The sequence below is a fragment of the Hemiscyllium ocellatum genome, chromosome 34 (genome assembly GCF_020745735.1).
Source record: "Hemiscyllium ocellatum isolate sHemOce1 chromosome 34, sHemOce1.pat.X.cur, whole genome shotgun sequence".
In the NCBI taxonomy this organism is placed as follows: Eukaryota; Metazoa; Chordata; class Chondrichthyes; order Orectolobiformes; family Hemiscylliidae; genus Hemiscyllium; species Hemiscyllium ocellatum.
The window spans coordinates 20761706-20784877 of NC_083434.1; positions in this window are offsets into that span (position 1 = coordinate 20761706).

The following is a 23172-nucleotide window of genomic DNA, read 5'->3' on the forward strand; positions in this document are numbered from 1 at the left end:
TCCAGAAAAAAAAACAAATAAGTCAGCCAGAATTAATCTAGGAAGACAACCGCTTGTGGGCAAAGTGACTTTGGCTACAGACCAATGTTTGGGACAATCTGTGACGATCCATTTTTTTTCTCAGTTTAACAATTACTTGGCCAAAGGACTTTTTAAAATAAAATCTCTTGTTTTTCCTTAGACTTGGAGGTTGGTTTGTTTGTTTATGTGTTTCAAGAAGGGCAGTTGTGTTCATTTAATCTTTTCTAATAACCTTTACTGTTCATGTAAACACTGCTTGCAATAACTAGTTTTTGTTTGTTGCTGAAGGAAGTTGGCTGGACTTTCCTCAGACACTGAATTATACACAGTCTGACTATATATGTTTGATAATTGCATCTCCCTTTTAAACTCTCGCTTTCTTGTGACTAATGGAGGAATGGGAAAGGAAAGGAGTTGGATGGGCCTTCCTCACTTGGTCATAAAAACAGTCTAAACGATGGCAGGTGAAAAAATAATATGGAACATTGTGAAGTTGTCTACATCAGTAGGGCAAACAGAAATCACGGCTGAATCTGACCAGAAATCAGCCAAGTGTTTTTTTTTTGCTGGAGGATTTCTCTCCACAAGGCCTAGCATTGTGCTGTCATCCCAAATACACCTCATTACCTATGCATCCCATCCCTCGGTGCTTGGCTTTTCTTTTTATCCTACTTGCCAAGAATATCCTGGAATCCCTGGTACTGGCTCCATCTATGAAACCTAGCTGTGCACCTTGTCTAGTGTGTTGGAAATCCAGAGTTGTCCCTCACTGTGTGAGCAACCACAAACCAAAGCTTCTCAAACAACATCGGTGACACTTCATTCCACATACAAGTGCATAGATTCACAACTATCTCTGCGTAAGAACCAAGCCACATCTCTTACCTGTTCTTGATCTGTACAATCTTGTCTAAGTGCTGCTAGTTTCCCTCATGCCCAATATAACCAAGCATCTTATAATTGTTCTATATGGCACCATCATGCACAAGGAGGAAGTAAAGTGATTCAAAACATTCACCAACACCAAAACACACAAAAATCAAACCACCACAAGGTGCATTTCCCTCTGAACTGCTTGTATGTTGAGAACCAATAATTTTACAGTAAATGAACAATGATTGCACCATGCTGTCATCAACTACAAATGAGTGTCAACTGGATTCTGCCTAGCTTGGAGTGTCCAACAGTACTGCGCCTCATCATGCAGAAGGTAGCGTTCCTCCAGTTCAATGTTCTCCTCATCCTTCTTGGAAGACTCCACACACTCTTGCAGTTCTTAAGCATTCATCACATCCCCTCTTTGCATGGCCTAGTTGTACAGTGCACGGCATGCTGGGATTATATGACACGCTCTGTCTTTAGTGTAATGTAAGGCCCACTCAGACCAATCCAAGCAGGGGAAACTTATTTTCAGCACATCTGTCATTTTTTCCAACGTGGCCCTGGTCAAAGACTGGGCTGTACTGTATCTGTGCCTGGGGTCATCAGTCATGTTGCAGAGGCACAAGTAAGCAACTTTGTAAGTCATCTGGACCCTCAAACACAGCAGGAACATGGAAGTTATCAAAGGTATAGGCATCATGGCAGCTCCCAGCATTCTACATTCAACCCTCTATGGGGTGATCATGATGACTATAGATCATTTGTACATTGATGAACCCAGCTACATTTTGATAGAATCCTGTCAGTGCAATCCTGTCAGTCCATAATATCCTGCATCTGAGTGAAGTCAGCTACATTGTAGAATCCTACTGTCCTGGCTTTGGCATTGACCTTGTCATGGGCAAACAGGATGGAGCAGCTTGGACTGACACATGTAGCACTGGGAACAGCATCAATACATTGATGGGTGAGTGATTAAGATCCTAGACATGCTGTTGTACTGTTCCTCCTCCATTTCTCAGCACCTCTGTTGCATTATAGCCACTGCTGCTGTGGCTGGATCCATCAGTCAGGCTTGCAGTGAATCTGATGGGAAGCATAAGGAAGAGAATAGGTCCTTAATAAAGTCAGCAGTCAACATTCACATCACTCACAATGATGGCTTTCTATATTGCTCCATATAGTGGAACACGGAGCACTCTGTCAACGAGGGCCATGGAATCACTCCACATACAACTTTGACACTGGACTATATTCCAATGATTGAAGCATCTGTCATGCCGCAAAGATAGAGTAGGTCAGTGCAAATGCTGCAGAATTACTGAATCCTTCTCCTTGCAGCTGCACCTCACCAACAAAAAGCATAATGGCATTGAAGATTGTGTTGCATTATAGTTACAGTTCAAGGCAAGAGAGGATCAGTGGCCATGACCACCTCTATCTTAAACTCCTCCCCATCATCCTGGGTCTTCCAATGCATGAGCAGCTCTGCCTTTGTCCATAGTTTATATTGTCCCCTCAACTTGGCCGCTTCTTGTTGCCCAGTGTTGATTCCCTTCTCTTCCTGACCACAAGCATGACCCCTAACACCTCTCCATGTGCTCCAAGCATTGAGCAGACCCTTAAGACTGATCTTGGCTTAACTCCTAACTGACTTGTACAGATAGTCCTGACTGATGACTGAGCAAACTCCTGATCTCTCCCAATTCAGACACAAAAGCAGAAATTGCTGGAAAAGCTAAGCAGGTCTGGGAGCATTTGTGGAGAGAAATCAGAGTTAATTTTACAGGTCCAGTGGCCTTTAGAACCCTCCATGTACAAACCCCTGACTGACAATCCACAAATCCCTTATCTGAGCTACAGTCCTGATCATGTAACAGGAAAGCAAGAGGAAGCACTAAGATCAGACACAAATCTCACAGGTAACAGTCAATGCAGCTGTTGGTGAGGATTGAAAGATTCCATTCAGGCTTCCTTTGGTTCCTTGGAAGTGACTAACATAAATCATTTGTGCAGTTGTCACCTTGACAGCCACTGAGATAGGATGACCACTCATCACTTTGTTTCACACATCTGAACTCTAGCAGCCGGCACAGTTCAGGACCAGTGTCCTGGGATATTCTCAGCCTGTGGTGGCACTGTACATTACCCAGCCGGAGGAAATGAGATCAAAAACATAACACTTTGGGCCTTCTATATCTCCTGTACATCCTGAAGGGACCTTAAGTTGTGACTCCTTTTTGAGGAGGCTGTGCAGCATTCACAGCGGTTGCTGATGGTCCTGCTGCTGCCACATCTGTTCCTGCTCCACTTCTCTGCATCTTTATTACATCACAGCAACAATGATGATCACCCTTGCTGTAGCTGGGTCCATCTTCTTATGTGCGGGGACCATAAGAAACAGAACAATTCCTTGGTAAAGTGTCCATAAGACCTTATGATAGCGGAGTAGATTTAGGTCATGTGACCCAGCGAGTCTGCTGTGTCTTTTGATCATGATTAAGACATGTTTCAATCCCATTCTCCTGCCTTCTCCCCATAACCCTTGATCCCCTTACCAGTCAATAACCTAGCTATCTCTGTCTTAAACAAACTCATTGATTTGGGTCATCCCTTCACTCTGAGGCTCTGCTGTCAGGTTCTAGCCTCTCTTCCTTGTGGTAACATCTTCTCCAGGTCCATTCTATCCAGGCCTCTCAGTATTCTGTAAGTTTCAATGAGATCCTCGCCACCCCCCACCATCCTTCTAAACTCCACCAAGACCAGATCCAGAGTCCTCAGGCACTCATATGTAAAGCCCTTCATCCTCAGGATAATTCTTGTGAACTTCCTGTGGACCCCCTTTGAGGCCAGCACATTCTTACATCGATATGGAGCCCAAAACTGCTCACAATATTGTAAATGACCAGAGCCTTATATAGCCTCTTGTTTCGCACCTTTTATAGCATCTCTGCTCTTGTATTCTTGCCCTCTCAAAATGAATGCTAACATTACGTGTGCCTTCCTAACTAAGAAAAGCCTGTATTCGGACCCTTAAATAGAGTAAAGTAGCTTTTGTTTGTCATTTCTACCACATACAACTGATACAGGAAAAACGAGACAGCGTTTCTCCAGAACTGAGGGTGCTACATGGACAGCACTAACTATGCAATCGTACAGGCATAAAGTACATAAGAAGTAGAAAACACACAAGTTACAGTGTAATATAAGAATGATAGATAATGAACATTTTTCTGGCAACAATTCGAAGTTGTGCGAAGAATTTCAGGTGGGAAAGAGTCAGATCATACTGTGTTAAGGAGCCTGACGGCTTGGGGGAAGAAATTATTGCACAGTCTGGTTGTGAGAGACCGAATGCTCTGGTATCTTCTGCCAGATCGCAGGAGGGAGAAGAGTTTGAGTGAGGGATGTGTGGGGTCTTCTACAATGCTCTTAGCCTTTTGGATGCAGCATGGGGTGTAAGTGTCTGTAATGGAGGGAAGAGAGATCCCTTTGTCCTTCAGATTTCTGAATGTTTTCCCCATTTAACACCGCTTCTTCCTACCAAAGTGTATAACTTCACATTTTCCCACATTGTATTCCATCTGACACTTCTTTGCCTGCTCATCTCGCCTTCTGCAGCCTCCTCACCTTATCAACACTGCCAAGGTCTGAGAAAATACGTAATTGTGAAATGATAATGCAGTCAAATGGGACTGTTGCCATTCACTGTGTGAATCATATCCCATCATCTAACATGTTGTTGAAAAATGCTGCCCATACCAATAAGGTCATCCCTGGCCACCTCATGCAATTTTCCCAACTTTCTTACCCATGCCTGCATCACTCAGAGGCCAGGAAGATTCTATTTTGAGTATCCTTTAAATGGGGAGAGTTTGGGAAGTATTGATGTCTGAAGATACCTGGGTATCCTTGTTCATAAGTCACTGAAAGCTCGCAGGCAGGTGCAGGAAGCAATTAGGAAGGCAAACAGTCCATTGGCCTTTATTGCAAGAGAGTCAGTGTACAGAATCAAAGAAATCATTGCAGTTGTTTAATGCCTGGAGTATTGTACACAATTCTGGTCAAATTATCACAAGATGTACTTGCCATTGGAGGAGAAGATCAAAGGTTCACCAGATTTGCACCAAGGATTCAAGGAGCAATTTTAGAAACTGGACCTATATTCTCTCGAGTTTAGAAAAATTCATGATCTCATTGCAACATGCAAAAATCTTACAGGGCTCAATAGAATAAATGCAATGTTGGGGGGAGGGGGGGTGGTAGCAGGGTGGTGGGGGTCAACAACCCAGGGATACAGTTTCAAAATATGCAGTAGGACATTTCAGGCTGAGGTGAAGGAAATTCTTTCATTCAGATCATGGTGAATGTTTCAAATTCTCTACCCAAGAGGGCTCCAAAGGCTCAGTTGAAAATAAATTGGTATCTAGATATTAAATATATCAAGGGATGGCTGGGATAGAGACGGGCCATGATCCAGTTAAGTTGCAGAGCAGGGTCAAGGGGCCAAATATCATAATGCACTCCAATTTCCTTATTTGTTCCACATCTGTTTCTGCAGACTTGATCTGGTAAAATTAACTATGTCCACAATCATAGGATTGGAAATGGAGGTTTAGGGTAATATTGCATGTGCTAGTCACTTTTGTCATTCTAGTCTTTTAAAGGAACGTCAAAATTGCATTGTCATACCTACAGACAGAGGTTAACTGGTCACTGAAATGGTTAGTCCATGATTTAGATTGTACAAGCATTCCAGGTTCAATATCCATTTTGGCTGATGTAGACTTGGGACCAACCTTCCATGTCTGTCCTATGCCTGTGTGCAGAATGATATCCCTCAAGCTATATAACCAATTATTCCTCTCTACTTGAGAGACAGATCCCCACAGTTCCTTGTGGACTAGGTTAATTACTTATCTAGTGATTCTGCAGAGAATATTTGGATTGATGAACCTCCAGGATGGCCTGGAGTCATCAAGAGTTGAAGATTAATCTCTAGACCATTGTAAGCACTAGTGGTGGTGGATCATGGGGACTTTTATTTTGAAAAAGGTGAAATTGACTGATTTGATTTTCTTTGAATACTTTTATTCATTAATTGTAAATATTTTTAAGGAAAGTTTGTGTAAATGGCACTCATTGCTCACTCTATGAATGAGCCAGTGTCGGAAGTGGTACAGTTTCAGATTGGTGATCATGTGATGAAACCCAATCCAAGTTGGTAACCTTGAACAGTGGAGTGTTGTGATTTATCTATTCAAGTAAGCACTAGCTCTTTGAGGACAATACTAATTCCATTCTGACCTTTGAGAAGATTGGATGATAATTTGCCACATATGGAAAACTGGTCTCTGTTATCATCTGTTCAAAATGATGGTGGCTAGCCAGTGATGCAAAAGGAAAGCAACCACAATCTGCTTCTCACTACTGCCCATTCTAATTCAAGAACAGCCATGTCAATTTGGGCCACTGTACGTTTTCAGTTCATGAATTTGCAGCTAAGGAAAAGGACAATATTGCATGTTATCAAAAAATGATAGGGTGCCAATGTCAGCAGAAATGATTGTCTAGAAATACTACTTGAAAGCATCTGAGGAATAATAGAGAATTCATCTGGTTGCACTAATTAAGGAGCTTTTGTGCTATTCTTGTAAAGATACTTTTCCCAATCAGAAAGAGGTTAACTGGTCATTCATATCAGCAATGATTGTGAATTCTTGCTGTCAGTACAATGGTTGCCTTGTTTTGCTTTCATTATACCAATCACTGCACTTTGAAATAATTAATCACGTGAAGTGCCTTCAGATCTTTTTGGGAAACATGATAAATTACTACATTAGTGTTTGAACTACGTGATTAGATGTTATCATCCCTTATGATATAATATTTAAGTCATCCAAATCCTTTGAATCTCAGTAATCACTGCCTGCTGCCTAATTACCTATGTATGAACTGCCTAAAGCCATCGATTAGTATAATGTCTTGTTATCATTCGAAGGTATTAACTATTCTCCATTAAACTATTATCCTGTTTCAGTATTTTTTAACTTTATTTTACATAACCTATTCATTTGCAAATAAATTGTAGGAGGTTATCTTTATGCTGCATAATATTTAACTCTAAAAATACTCTCCATTTACTTTGAAATTTAGTCAAAGAAGCAAAGACTATGACAGTAGTAACCTGCTGAAGATGTAATGATCTTCCTCACAGTAATTAGCTTGACTTCAAAGGCAAATGGATTCAATTAGGAATACTAAGCTCATTTTTTTAGATCAAGTCTTGAGCTACAGGGTTCTGCAAATGACTGGGGTCATCTGTCCCTGGACAGTAACTGGCAAAGAGAGCCTGCAGCATGATATGATGTTTTACAAGAGTCTTAACGCTGGTCCATCCAGGCCTTGTGTTTGAATGGTGCATCGTGCCTGAATCATGTCATTATCTGCTCGTTTTTCAATGATGTGCAAATGATTCCCTGTAATTGCTCTCATGATGCCAGTTGATTTTCCCAAGCAAGCTGCTTTCCATACTGCTGCAAGTAAGCTTGACATGTTCATTGCCATGGACATTGTCCCCCCAGCAGCTTTTTCAATTTAATTACCAGGGCACTAGTAGGTTCTTCAGTTGCTTTCCTCCCCTCTCTGCTTATCGAGGTGGATATTTTTTTCCTCCTTTGTGTTCCTGTTGGCATCAAGAATGAGCGATTAGGAAGGAGGGGGGACTCGATTGCAATGAGAAGTGTGCTAGAGTTGGTGCTGTTAATGAAAGGCCAAACCTAACAGTGTTGCCAAAGCCCTGACTGAAGTGAAGACAACTGAGGAATTTCAGCTCAACAGCATGTAAATCGCAGCCATTTTCTGCTGTTTTCAGATCAGGAGGTGAGTGACCTGGCAGCTTAGAAGGCACTGCAGAATGAGCTACCCCATGAAAGAAACATTTGCATTTATATTTATGTAGAGTTATACAGCACGGAAGCAGACCTTTTGATCCCAAAAGTCCATACTGGCCATAATCCCAAACTAAACTAGTCCCACCTGCCTGCGCTTGGCTTCATTTCTTATTCATGTAATTATCTACATGTTGTGCATCCATTCCACAGCTAAACCACTCTGTGCAAAACAAAAATTGCCCTCATGCCTTTTTTAAATCTTTCTCCTATCACCTTAGAAGTATGTCCCTTAGTCTTGAAATCCTCCACCCTAAGGAAAAGACACCTGCCATTATTTTTACCCCTCATGATTTTATAAAACTCTATAAGGCCATCCCTCAACCTCCTACGCTGTAGTGAAAAAGTCCCACCATTCAGCCTCAAATCTTCCATTCCTTGTGACGTCCTGGTAAATCTCTTCTGAACACTGTCCAGCTTAATAATATCCTTCCTGTGACAAGGAGACGAGAACTGGACACAATACTCCAGTTGAGACTTTCATGGCCTCAGCACATGTGAAGGGCTGTACGATCAACAAAGCCCTGTTGAAATGTTGTAATTTTGTAATTTGTGACAGCTAGATCCCAGAAACAGTCTTAAGTGTCACTTCAAGAATAAATGTTCATCAGGACAAGAGGGGAAGTCCCTTTTATTTTAAATAGTGCCATGCAATCTTTCCTGTCCACCTAAAGACAGAACCTCAACTTGAAATCTCATGAAAAACACAGCAACTCTGATAGTGCTGCACACCTGCAATACTGTATGGTCAATCTGGATTTCATGCTCCAACCTCTAGAATGGCATTTGGATCCAAACTCCTCTGGCTCATAGGTGAAGTTATTATCTACAGAGCTGTGTTTGACATAACCATGCCTGTGGTTGATTATGAACTCTACAGGTTTAAGGTCCTGTCAACAATTATTATGCAACTGAATTGGAGGGATTAATTTTCTATCAAATTGTAAGTGTCTTCTACCTGTGCTAAAATCTAACTGAATTCAATCGACATCTTCTGTAGAGTGCAAATCATGCCTAAGTTATAAGGCAATCGAAAAATTTACAGCACTTTGGAAAAGAACAAAAACTATTACCTCAGTGACACAGGCAACAGCAACAAAATTACCTGTGCATTTCATACACTGACAGACCAACGATGAAAGACTCCTAGATGAACCAAGCATATCACTGGGAGGACATTTGTGGTTTCAAAGCACTATTTCACATGCTTTAAATATTTCCTTATTTAAAAAAAAATTGTATTTATTTACCGGTATATTATTTTGCTCAGGAATAGGTCACAGGTTTGTTTTGTAATGATTACATTAAAAATGCAGTGACATGAATGAGGAAAAGTAGAAAATCAAGTAGAACCAGGCAGATTATATTGCTCAGAAACTAGAACAGAGGCCAACCTATACTTCACAGGGCAGTTCTTCACCTCGCTCAGAAATTAGCCAATGTCACTGTCTATTTAATAGATTTACGATCCCAGGATTATATTTCAGCAGATTAACATCTAATGAGAACTGAAGTTGCTCAAAGCTTTGCACAATTGATATTTTATTAACTTGTTGCCAAAATGACTAATTAGATTCCATAAATAAAGAGGGTAAAATAATCCAACCGTGATAGATGTACAATGTTGTTGGTAAGGTAGGTGACTCCGATAGTATGGTCAGGCAGCATCCAAGGAACAGGAAATTCAACGTTTCGGGCATTCCTGATGAAGGGCTTATGCCCGAAACGTCGAATTTTCTGTTCCTTGGATGCTGCCTAACCTGCTGCGCTTTAACCAGCAACACATTTTCAGCTCTGATCTCCAGCATCTGCAGACCTCACTTTTTACTCGACTCCGATAGTATGACTGGGGAAAGAAAAAGCTTTGGGGTAAGGCATTCCGAATGGTAGATGTCCCCACTCACTCACCCAGCCAGTCAGTGGGAGAACAAACCTGGTCAGTGCTGGCTGTTCTGCAGTTACTTAACTATTCAACAGCATGTTAATCAGTCAGAGCAAGACTTTGCTCCCATCTAACTGATACTTCACTAGCAACTAACTCCGATCGCTCTGCATCCAGATCCAATCATTACCATTGGCAACAGTATCTGAAAGATGCTTAAGTATTTTTGTCTGACTGGGGTGTGGCTCAAATGCTGTGAAATGTAACAGCATATCACTCGACACATAATTAAAAGTGCAAATATACACACTGTTTTCATTCTTGCTATCTGTCAACTGCAGTCAGATGATGTACAGTGAAAGTTCAATGATTAAAACCAGCACTTGCAGCAACATTATCATTTAATGTAACAAATATCAAATCAATTCTGAGCATAGTGATACTCATACCAGAAATGAACAACAATATTTTTCTTAATTGACAGTCACACTGAAAAGTGATAAGTACTGTTCAGATCTGTTTGATTTAATAAACCTAATCTAATGCACAAGGCTTTTTTTTCATGTACAATGAAGTTATCTAGCACATACTTGCAGTGAAAAAGTGAAACTGTGAATAAACCTTCTATGCTGTCAGTTTGTGAATTTCTTAAAACAACAGTAATAGTGTCAGGTTTATTATTTGTGCCAAAGCTAACAATCATCGAATGATCCAACAAAGAAGGCAAATTAATCTTAAATGCAAAGAGGAATCTAGTATTTACAATTCTAAACAGCCCAGAAACACCTGCAATGATAATCCTTGTGGAACATTCGATTTTCTAAAAATGCATCACATCTGAAATATTGAGTTTAGGAACCCCTGACAAAGGGAGCCAATTGTTTCCTGCATATTTCCAAGATGCATTGACATTTGTCCAAAGTCAGAGGTTTTCTGAAAAAGTCAGAAACAAGGGCAGATTTTATTCTCAAGTTGTATTGTCAGAGGGCAGTTTTGCGAAGCGAGCAGAAGTGGGTGGACCAAAATAGAGTATAATCTTCCTTTGGACCCGTATCATCATGAAAAGGGCAGACCCTGTGCACATATACAGTCACATAATTAGCAGCTGGTCCAGAGCTGATTAGGAGTTTGCATGCAGTCCAGACCTTAAAGGGAGCAGTGTTATCAAACTAACAAGTACAATAAAAACGCTAAGCCAGACCATGGATGACCTAGCCAGTTTGTATTGTTTATCAAGGCTTAGTTTTTTTTTAGCTTTTGTATAATTGACGTGATGGAATCTACCATAGTCAGACAAGCTAAGAAAATGCTGTTGTCAATTCCATATTAATGTGAAAGCAAAATACTGCCTCCATATGGTCTGTCTGTAACTGTACATTCTCTTCCTCTACTTCTCAATCTCAATATCTGGGATAGGCAATCAACCAAAATCCACAATAGATCCACTAGCTGGCAGAGGCTATGCTCCCAGCCTTCACCCTTCAACCACACCTCTGACCCCTCCCCCCCACCACCACTACCCAATTGAAACCTCAAACCGCACAAACACAGATTGTCAAACTCTCCACTTCAACCTGTGCCACTCCACCCTGTTTAGCACCTGTGCTATCTCAGTGCCATGTCATGTTAACCCATGCCACACACTCATGACCCTTTCTCTTACACCTACCATGCCAAATTACCAGCATGGGAAGACCTTAGGACCACGTAGAGATGGTGAAAAGAGAAGTTCTTAGTTCTGTTGCAGACTTCATTGTATTGTTTCCATGTTGTAGATTAGATTCCCTACAGTGCGGAAACAGGCCCTTCGGCCCAACCAATCCTCTGCAGAGTAACCCATCCCCCTCTGACTAATGAACCTAACACTATGGGCAATTTAGCACGGCCAATTCACCTAAGCTGCATATATTTAGACTGTGGGAAGAAACCGGAGCACCCAGAGAAAACCAACACAGACACGGGGGAGAATGTACAAAATCCACACGGACAGTCACCTGAGGCTGGAATTGAACCTGGGACGCTGTTGCTGTGAGGCAGCAGTGCTAACTACTGAGCCACTGTGCCATAGTCCTCTATGGTTCTCATACTCATTCATTGTATAACATTTACATTTGTCCAAATCCATAACGCTTTTTAATATGAAAGGTAATTTAAAACTGCTGAATGGTTCTAACAATATATGTGTATTATTTTAAAGTGTTGGCGTATTAATAATTAGGCAGAAGTGGGTACTGCAGATCCTGGAGATTAGAGTCAAGATTCGTGTGGTGCTGGAAAAGCACAGCAGGTCAGGCAGCATCTGAGGAGCAGGAAAATCCACGTTTCGAGCAAAAGCCCTTCATCAGGAACTATTAATAACTAGCATTTATACAGTACCTTTGTTTAGCAAAATGTCCAAATGAATTTCACAGGCAAAATTTGAATCTGACGATATGAGGAAATATAATGAGGATGACCAGAAATTTGATACACGTAGGTTTTGAGCTGCATCTTCAGGAAGAGAGAAAGTAGACATGTTTGGGAATTTGCAGTTCAGACAGATAAATGCACATCAGCAATGCTGGAGCAAAGAATATTGGTGTTGCATAAGAGGTAGTATTTGGAGGGATATAGATTTCTCAGTGTTGTAGGTAGTGTTTCCTGTGCAGATATAGTCATCTGAAGCTGCACATAAAATATCCTTTTTATGAGGACAAGCACTTGGGTACATAAAAAAAAGATTGAAATTACAAGGTCGTACACAACAAATAAAAGTAGGAGGGAACACTGCTTGTAACATTGTTGGAGTTTACAGAGATGGAAAGAAGCAAGGTCATGGAGTAGTCACAAGATGTTGTGTTAGTTTCTTGTGTTCAATTCCATACCTGCAGTGAGTATCCTTATGCCTCTGGGCGATGACTGGCATAAAAACAGAACTCGAGAAAAGGATGGACAGTCCCTGAAATCTGCCTTGAGGATATTTGGTAAGTGGATGAACAGCAGCTAGGAGCAGGAAGCATCTGTTGAGTAGTTGGACTCTTTTCACAATTATGTCAGCTTTGTGTCCTTTCTCTTCAACTCTTCAGCCAATGGGAAACATTTTACCAATCGTGTCTAGGCCTTTCTAGTATACCTCAATCAAATTTTCTCCCAATCTTTCCCTGTTGATAAGAGAATAATTAGCTTCTTCAATCTATCTGTGTAACCGATGTCTCTCATCCTGGAACCGTGCTTGTTTATCTTTCCTGCTCTCTTTCTAAAGCCTTCACCTCATTCCTAAAGTGGGGTGCCTAAAATTAAACACATTACTTCATCTGAACAGAATCTGGTATTTTATAAACATTTCTTATAATTTCTTTGGTTTTATTAAAAAGACCAGTATAAAGACCAGAATCTTGTGTACCTTTAGAACGATTGAAGTGTTGGGGTTATTGAGAACAGGGTGTCTCAGAAGTTCATGTACTACAGTAGGCAGAACCATCTGAAATTCATGTACATAGGAATTCAGATGCAACCCTAAAAGAATTGCAGGTCAGTTTTTGGAGGTCTTGTATAATTTAAACTCAAATCCCAATATTAATTTGTTCTTTTGAGATTTTAACCAATGAGATAAAAGGAGACATTCCAGTGCAATGGCTTCAGGACAATGTACATATGGTGCTTAGGTGTTTTATTTGACCAAATTGGCCAGGTAGCCCCAGAAGAACAATTCCAAAAATTTAATGTTACGTTTAACAAACTGTGCAGGTAAAAATGTGCAGACACAAGTCCAGTCTGAACAAAAGCAAAGAAAGATTGCATTCGAAATCATTATCATAATATCCATCCCTTTGGAGAATCAGAGTGAGATATTGGATTACTCAACTCCTGCTTGTTTTTTAGGTGCCACATGGCTTCTAGCACTCAAAAGTACAATCCAAGATGCACACATGTGTCTCTATGATGAAGTGTGTTGTTTACTACTTTAGTAAAGAGGTTGCTCGCACATACCTAACAACAGTCAGCAGCTTGCAGATTTGGTGAATCGTGATATCAATCACGGTTTGGCATTGATTTGACATGAAATGAGTACCACATGAGCCTACACTTTGGCTTAACCACACTTAGATACAATGCCAAAACAGTATCTCAACCCAATATACCAGTGGAACACAAGAGATACAAACAGGAGTAGATCCAACAGAACTCGCCACCTACAATCAGACCCCACCATCAGAAATATATTTCCCTCCCCTCCTTTATCTGCATTCCACAGAGACCATTCCCTCTGTGACTCCCTTGTTAGGTCCACGCCCCACACCAACCCAACCTCCATATCCGGCACCTTCCCCTGACATCACAAGAAGTGTAAAACCTGTGCTCATATCTCTCCCGTCACCTCCATCCAAGACCCTAAAGGATCTTTTCACATCCAGCAGAGAGTTTCCTGCACGTCCACCCATCTCATCTACTGTGTCCATTGCTCTCGATGTGGTCTCCCCTACATTGGAGAGACAGAATGCCTACTAGTGGAGCGCTTTAGAGAACATCTCTGGGACACACACAACAAACAGCCCCACCATCCTGTGGCTGACCACTTCAACTCCTCCTCCCACTCCACCAAGGACATGCAAATCCTGGGCCACCTCCACCACCAAAGCCAAGCCACCCAACAACTGGAGGAAAAGTGCCTCATCTTCTGCCCTGGGACCCTCCAACCACACGGCATCAACATCAACTTCACTAGTTTTCAAATCTCCCCTTCCCTCACCTCATCCCAGATCCAACCCTCCAATCACCCTCTTGACCTCTCCTAGCTGTCCATTGTCCTTCACACCTATCTGCTCCACTCTCCCCACTGACCTATCACAGTTATCCCCCACCTACATCTACCTATTGCCTTCCCAACCACCCTTCCACCATCGCCACTCCCATACTCCTATTTATCTCTCAGCGCCCTCCCACATTCCTGATGAAAGGTTTGTGCCCAAAACGTCAACACTCCTGCTGCTCGGATGCGGCCTGACCTGCTGTGCTTTTCCAGCACCACACTTTTCAATGTCAAGCTTGCTCAGCTATTCAGTGTAATCTTGACTGATTTGGGGCTTCAACTTCAATTTTTCAGCAGTGTCACTGATTCCCTGAGAAATCAAAACTCTGCTCATCCCAACCTTAAATAACTTCAACAATATACACAGTTTGGCATGAGTTAAAATGATCGTGACCTACTTCCAAGTCAATTGCTGGACTAATCCTTCTGGACGTGTCTTGGAACTTTTCTGTACTTGGTGAATGTTTCAATGGCCTAAGAGGGAATGGTCTGCTGGTGCTTGAGTCCATTTTATAGACTTGGCTGCCCAAAGAGGAAATCCAGTAAAAACCTTTTAATACTAGCAAACGAATGAACTGCTCATCCTGCACCTTCATTTTGAAGTATTCTGTGAGACAGCCTTCTGTGTCTCATTCATCAGTTTCACTGCTTCTGCCTTTTGGAAAGCTTTCCTCTGGGAATTGAGTATGTCTGGCAGAACGGATGAAACTGAGATAAAAGAATTGCACTTGAAGTCCCTTCTGAAAACAACTGTGTTCTTCATCCTTTCTGTTTTTTTTTCACTTTTGCCATTGACTGGGCAAGTTTCAATACTTTGGATATTTGAAATGAAAAAGAGCTGAGTCACCTTGTGGGAAAGACTTGGAAGCAAGTAAGAAAAGTATGCTTAAACCATTTGCATCTTCCCAATCTGAAAGGACTATATTGCATGCAATTCTGCTCTCCTTCCTCTCGGAAAGATGTTGTGAAACTTGAAAGGGTTCAGAAATGATTTACAAGGATGTTGCCAGGGTTGCAGGATTTGAGCTACAGGGAGAGGCTGAATAGGCTGGGGCTGTTTTCCCTGGAGTGTCAGAAGCTGAGGGGTGACCTTATGGAGATTTATAAAATCATAAGGGGCATGGATAGGTAAATAGACAAAGTCTCTTCCCTGAGGTAGGGGAGTCCAGAACTAGGGATGAGAGGGGAAAGATATAAAAGAGACCTGAGGGGCAACTTTTCCACACAGAGGGTGGTATGTGTATGGAATGAGCTGCCAGAGGAAGTGGTGGAGTCTAGTGCGATTTCAGTATTTAAAAGGCATCTGGATAGGTATATGAAAAGGAAAAGTTTGGAGGGATATGGGCCAGGTGCTGGCAGGTGGGTCTGTTCCCTTGCTGTACATCTCTATGACTCCATGACTCAGAGACGAGGGAGAATTGAGATAGGAGAAGGAAGGCTACCCATGTGGATACACTTATTATTGATCATGATAGTGCCTCAAAGGTTCCTTGCCAAATTATAGCACTGACTTCTTTTTTAAAATATTTTTTCACAATGTGGACATTTCTAGCTGGGTCATCCGTAATTACCCTTAAAGTTGGCAGTGACTTTTTGAATGGCACCAGTCTATGTGGTGTAGGTACATCCACAGTGCTGTTAGGGAGGGAGCTCCAGCTAAAGTTAAGGAATGATGAAGCAGTTCTAGGTTGGGATGGTGTGTGCCTTGGAAGTGTACTTGCATGTCATGGTGTTCCCAAAAGTCTGCTGCCCTTGTCCTTCTAGGTACTCATGCTACAAGTTTGGAGTGATGTCAAAGGGACTTTTTTGAGTTGCTGTAGTGCACTTGTAGTTGCCACATACTGCTGCCTCTGTGCATTGTGCTAAAATTAATGAATGTTTAAGATGGTGAATGTGGCATCATTCAAGAAGGCTGCTTTGTCCTCAGTGGGGTTAAGTGCCTTGAGTGTCATTGCTGCAGGTCACATCTATACAAATGGGGAATATTCCATTGCACTCTTGACATGTGCCTTGTAGAGAGAGTGGAGGGGACGACCTTTGGGAAGTCAAGAAGTCAGTATTCCCAGCCCCAGGCCTTATCTTGTGACCAGAGCTGGTCCAGTTTATTTTCTCAAAAATTGTGACCCTCTTTATATTGATGGTGGGGTATTCAGTGATGGTATTGTAATTGAATCTCAAGGGAAAATAATTGAATTCTCTCTTGTTAGAGATGATCATTTCCACAACTTGTTCCTTGCCACTTATCAGCCTAAACCTGAATATTGTCAAGATGTTGTTGCATATGGACACAGACTGCTTCACTATCTGAGGTGTTGTGAATGTTCTTGAACATTATGCAATCATCAGTGAATAACCCCACTTTTGACCATGGTGAAGGGAAGGTCATTGATGGAGCTGCTTCAGATGGTTGGGCCTCAGACATGATGCTAAGGAGCACCTGGCACAGATTTGTTTTAGCACCCTTCTCCTTTAGGAGTCAGCCAGCACCATCACTGGTACAGATAGCAAACCCTTCTAGATATGGAATTAAAAATCTTCCAACCAAAGTGTGACCTTGCCATCCTTAATCGTTCCTCCAAGTGGTGTTCAACATGGAGTAGCATTGATTCATCAACTGAGATTGAAGGAGGTGTGAGGTGGTAGACAGTAGGTTTCCTTGCCCATGTTGATCTGATCCTATGAGACTTCTTGGGCTCCAGAGTCAATATTGAAGACACCTCGGACAATTTCCTCTTCACTGTATCGCATTGTAAATTCTCCTCTGTTGTGCCTGCCCTGATGGTGGCAAAGGACATACCTGGGTTCATTATGATAGTTTCTGGTACATTATCTGTCAGCTCTGGTGTGTATAACTGTGTCAGCTTTAGTTGATGAGGCTGTAGGGCAACACTTCAAAGTTTGGTACAGCTTTATTCATGAGGAGAGCTTTGCAGAGCTAGCAGGGTTTGGTAATACATCCTGTTTCAAATTTCTTGACTTTGTAAGTGTTTAAGTATAATTGCTTGGGCATTTCTGAGGACATTTTAAGAATAAACCACATTATTGTGGAGGCAAAAGTGAGGACTGCAGATGCTGAAGATTAGAGTCAAGATGAGAGTGGTGCTGGAAAAGCACAGCAGAACAGGCAGCAGCTGAGGAGCACGAATTCCTGAGGAAGGGCTCCTCCCTGAAATGTCAACTTTCCTGCTCTTTGGATACTGCCTGACCTGCTGTGCATGTCCAGCACCACTCTAGTCTTGACTCACATTACTGTGGATCTGACCACAATCATTGTTGGCCAGACCAGGTAAGGATGACAGATTTCCTTCATTTAAAGTCTATGAATGAACCTATTGTGGTTAAAGCATCCCCAGGTGCAGTTGTGCTCCTCTTGTGTATGCTGCTACCTGCTATTTTGCATCACCCTCTTCGGCAGGAATGAGAAACGTTATTCATCGTGTATCTAACAGTATGTTTTGGTCATTTAGCTATCATGGTGGATAGCTGTCTGTGTGTGTATGCTGTGATTTGTGAATGCAGAGCTTGTCACAGTATTGAATCTGTGAGGGTTGGACAAAGTTTCTGAATAGATTGGTTAATGATCGAATAATGACACTTGCTGTAAGTGGGTGATGGTAAATGAGCAATCGTTGGGGCAAATGGTGTAATTGGTTGGATACACCATTTGAAGATGAATTCACCTTGACAATGCGTATGAGATTGTTAACTTCATGCACTGTACACTTTGTTCTTGGAATAACACCCCTGACATTGACCTTGACCATTACTTTCTCCCACTGAGTATTTGTCTACATTCCTCCGGCCCCCTACCCTGCAAGTACAGAATGGATTTCCCTCTGCCCGTGTTTTACACCAAGATCTCGAGTGCATTGTTGGAAAATCTGGCATGGTCAGCTGTTGTTCAAACAGGTAATATTTCCACATGATTTCTAACTAATTCCTGCAGCAAAAGTCCTTCTTAGGACGTGCCATTAAATAGAGCTGGCCACTCATGATTTGGCCATTGCTGATATGTGCAGCCAGTTCATACTGTCATGCTTAGAGCAGCAGCACAAGTTTACCACGCTGACTATAATGCAGTGAACAGGGATGGGTTGATCACATATTGTGATCTCCATGCCCATTTTCAGGGGTTGGCTGATTTCTTCCCCTGCAAGTGATATGCTGCCGACTGATCTCATAAGGGCTCAACTTCATGCTGATGTGCTACGCCTTCCATGCCAAAGAACAGGAAGAAAAGGCAGGCTGTTACCACTTAGCCCCTCAACTTGTCCCCTTATGCTTATCCCTAGCATTTATTCTCGATTTCAGATAGTGGAAAAGGTTAACACCAAAATGTTCTGCTTTTCAGCTACTACTGAGTAACTAAACTCAGGAATGTGCCCCATTTAAAGATTTTTAAAATTGCTGAGATCTGAAAATGTTTTAAAAATTCCACTTCACAAAGTAGCACAGCTTGTCAGTATATCTGTTTCTGATTAAGTTAATCTGTACACAATTTTGTAACCGTCTTGACCGCATGACCTAGATGCAAGATGGTCAGATATATCCATTCCAGATTGAGCAGCTACTTCAGAGAAAAATAGTAGTGTTTAAGCTCATTTGATGCGCAGTGAAGCATTTATTGGAATTTGGACCATCTCGCTGTGGACAGGGAGTAACCCTGGCATTAGTACTACATTGAATCATAGACTCATAACACAGACGGAGGTTGTTCAGCCCTTTATACCTGTGCCAGCACTTTGACAGAGCTAATCAATTATTTCCAATTTCCTCCTCTTTCCTCAAAGTCCTGCAATTTTTCCACTTCAAACATCTATACAGTTCCTTTCAGAAAATTGTTATTAAGTTCGTTTTCACAGTCATTTTAGGCAGTGCATTCCAGATGATGAAGACTCAGTAAAATAAATCTCTCTCAGTTCCTCCCATTTTTCTTTTTCTAATTTTCTGAAACCCTTGGCCTCTGATTTCAAATCTCCCTAGCCATACAAGAAATATCTCTCCCAATCTCTTCTACTAAAATCCTGAATGATTTTGAACACCTCTATTAAATTTAACCTGGACCTTCTTAGCTGAAAGGAGAACAATTGCAGATTTTCCCTCTACATCAGTGAAAATCTTAATCTCTCGTATCATTCTAGGAAATCCATTCTGCACTCTCTAAAAGGCTTTTACATCTGTTTAAAATGATTGAAACATAAAAAGGATAATTCGACGTCTTGCTGAGTGTAAATATCCGATCAACAAAGATTAACACAAACATTTTTACAAATCCCTGCATTCTCCTTCTGTTTTCCCAGTGATGTTATTTATGGGCGGCACAGCAGCCTCACAGCACCAGAGACCTGGGTTCAATTCCCACCTCTAAGCAAGTGTCTGTGTGGAGTTTGCACATTCTCCCCGTGTCTGCGTGGGTTTCCTCCGGGTGCTCCGGTTTCCTCCCATAGTCCAAAAATGTGCAGGTTAGGTGAAGGGGTAAATGTAGGGTAAGGAATCTGGATGTGCTGGGCTGAAGGGCCTGTTTCTACACTGTAAGTAATCTAATGTCGGGGCATTTTGAAATCCTGCGTGATTACATGCACATTATGACATTTGTATTTGTTTGACTAATGGAGCTTACATTGAGTAATCAAACATCCTCAACATATAATTTAATGTTTACTAGCTTCCACAGAAAATCCCGTTATTCATCCAGCTGTTAAGGGGGTTAAAGTCACTCAGCTTTTCAATGGTGAATTTGTTTAAGGTAAGCATCTTCAAGTGAACCCAACACTGACAGAATGGGGTTTGTAGCAATTCTAAAAGCTGGTTTCCTCATGTCAGCTAAGTTGTGATCACCTTGATGCCTTTAGCCCCAACTGCACATGCATGATTCCTCACAAAGGTTCTCTCAGCTCACCTTCCTGGTGGCCCCAAGTTAGTGACACCACAGATCCCAGCCAATGGAGGCATCTGCTTCAGCTGTGCAAGTGCTCTGTTCTTGGCAGTTTGGGCCAGATAATGCACTTGATTCCCAAGCTCCTGCATTCAATAATAACACGACCTAACACCAAATGAACATTAGCTTCTGACTTTGATGTCAGTCCTCTGATATAATGACAGATTTTGAAGGAAAGTGGAGGGGAAGAGAATTTATTTTACCATTCCTAAAATAACTGTTTGTGTACTAATGATACTGTGAACGTATTCAATGCATCTACATATTCTGAGATCAGTCTGATTTTGAATGTGGTCTTCATTCTAAACAGGCTGGAATTCTTCATCAAGCTCAGCCTTCATTGAATCAAGTTTCTGAGGATGATTAAGTGTTTTCCAAGTTGTTTTTTTTTGCCATTTTATAAATACCCCTCGTGTTCTTGGAAAATTAGAAAATGGGCAATGTCTCCTCTACTCCCTCACCTACTGAATATGTCAGTCTGTGAATCTTATGCAGTATTTCTTTTCTTATCTTAGGCTGAAGTAATTCTAAATCTTCAAAATCACATTATACAATGTGGCTGTTCTTCCAGTTTACTAAAATCCAATCTAGCTGGTGACTTTATGAAAAAGGAAGCAATTTCTCATTCATAGGCTTTTGTTTGTTGGATATATTCCTTTGTAAAAACAACGATGGTTATGGCAGGCTCATGTTTTTCACTCAATTGCTGGTTTAACCCTCACCCCATTTTCTTCAACCCATTGTTAATGGTTTGGGGTACAGTAGGTTTAAGATCAGAGCCATGAAGTCTGAGTTGCTATCTGTAACCATAATGACCAGGAGTCATTCAAATGGCACGATGTCAGTTGGATAACTTGTATTGTTGTGAAGTGTTGGGTGAGGGCTCTTCTGGTTGTAATGACAGTGACACTACCTCTGGGGCTGGAGCCAGATGTTCAGGTCCCATTTGCTCCAGGAACATGCCATAATGTGTGCAAACATGTTGATTTAAAAATGTCCCCATCTCCTCTTGCATACCCTACAATTCAGAGTATGTTTGCAATCTGGAATCCCTGAAAATGTTGCTTAATTTGACAAGACCCTGCAATGGGTTAATCACAGTGAAATGTTGCCAAGCCTGCCTTTGTGCAGAACAATGAATGAATAAGTGAATTCACAGCATTAAGTTGTTGACGTTGTACTTGGTGCTTGTTGCGAGCAATATTTTACAGTGTTGACTTCTTATTTGGCAATTGTACATAATGCCATGAGAAACGTGAACAAACTTGCACTTTTGGAAGATAAACAATGGACGAAGCATTCCCTCTTTGTGATGCTACACCAAGTTTAGGAGAACAGCAAAGATATTGTTCTAAACAGCTAGTTGATATATGTTTACACGTAATCTTGTGAGGCACAGACAATTTGTTCCTAATCTAGTCACCCTGCTCAAGTTACAGCTGAGTCAGATTGACTAATTGCCACAGTTCTGTCTCCTGTTTTTCTTGGAGGATGGCTACTTATAATCAGATAGGGTTACTCTTTCCTACTTAACATTATGCAGCAGGAGCTATGGTGTCTCATCATTGAAGCTGTTGCCATCCATTGTCGTCGCTCAGAAATACTGAGGCTAAACTGGTAGATAGGGATATTTTTATGAACGTTGTTTATATGGTCTTTCGACAGATGTTTAATAAAGTGTCACATCAGAGACTGTTAGCTAAGATAGAGGCCCATGGACTTGTAGGCAAATTATTGACATGGCTATCAAACTGATTGACAGAAAGTGGGGATAATGGGTAGGTACTCACATTGGCAAAATGTGGTCAGTGGTATCCCACAATGATCTGTGTTAGGGTCTCAGTTACTCACGTTATTTATTAACAACCTAGATAATGGCGTAGAGAGTCTTTGATCCAAACTTGCTGATGACACAAAGTTAGGCATCATTGTAGACAGTGTGGATGATATGATAAAATTGCAAAGGGATATTGATAGATCAGATGAATGGGCAAAATCATGGCAGATGGAGTTCAATGTACACAAATGTGAGATAATCCATTTTGGACACAAAAAAAAATAGGTTGTAGATCTTTCTGAATGGTTTGAAGTTAAATTCAGTGGATGTCCAAAGAGACTTGGGGGTTCAGGTGCATAGATCCTTAAAATGCCATAAACAGGTGAAGAAAATAATCAAAAAAGTGAATGGAATGCTGCCCTTTATATCTAGAGGAATGGAGTGTAAGGTTGCAGAAGATATGCTGCAGTTACACAAAATCCACTTGGAGTACTGTGAGCAGATCTGGGCATCACTCATTCAGAAGGATATATCCTGGAGACATTACAACCTCGATTTATAAGGATGATACCTGGACTTCAGGGATTAAATTATGGGGAGAAATTGTGCCAGTTTTCCTTGAGAATTTAGAAGGTTAAGAGGTAATTTGATTGAAGTCTTCAAGATATTACCAGGAAAAGACAGGGGAGATAAAGATAAACTATTTTCACTGGTTGGGGATTCTAGAACTAGGAGGTATAGTCTTAAAATTTAGGACCAGATCATTCAAGAGAGGTATTAGGAAGCACTTCTGCATGCACAGAGTGATAGATGTTTGGGACTCTTCCATAAATAATGGATGCCTATATCAGCTGTTCATTTTAAATATGAGATAGATAATTTTTTGGTGAGCAAAGGTATTAAGGGATGTGAGGGAGACGGTTATGTGGAGTT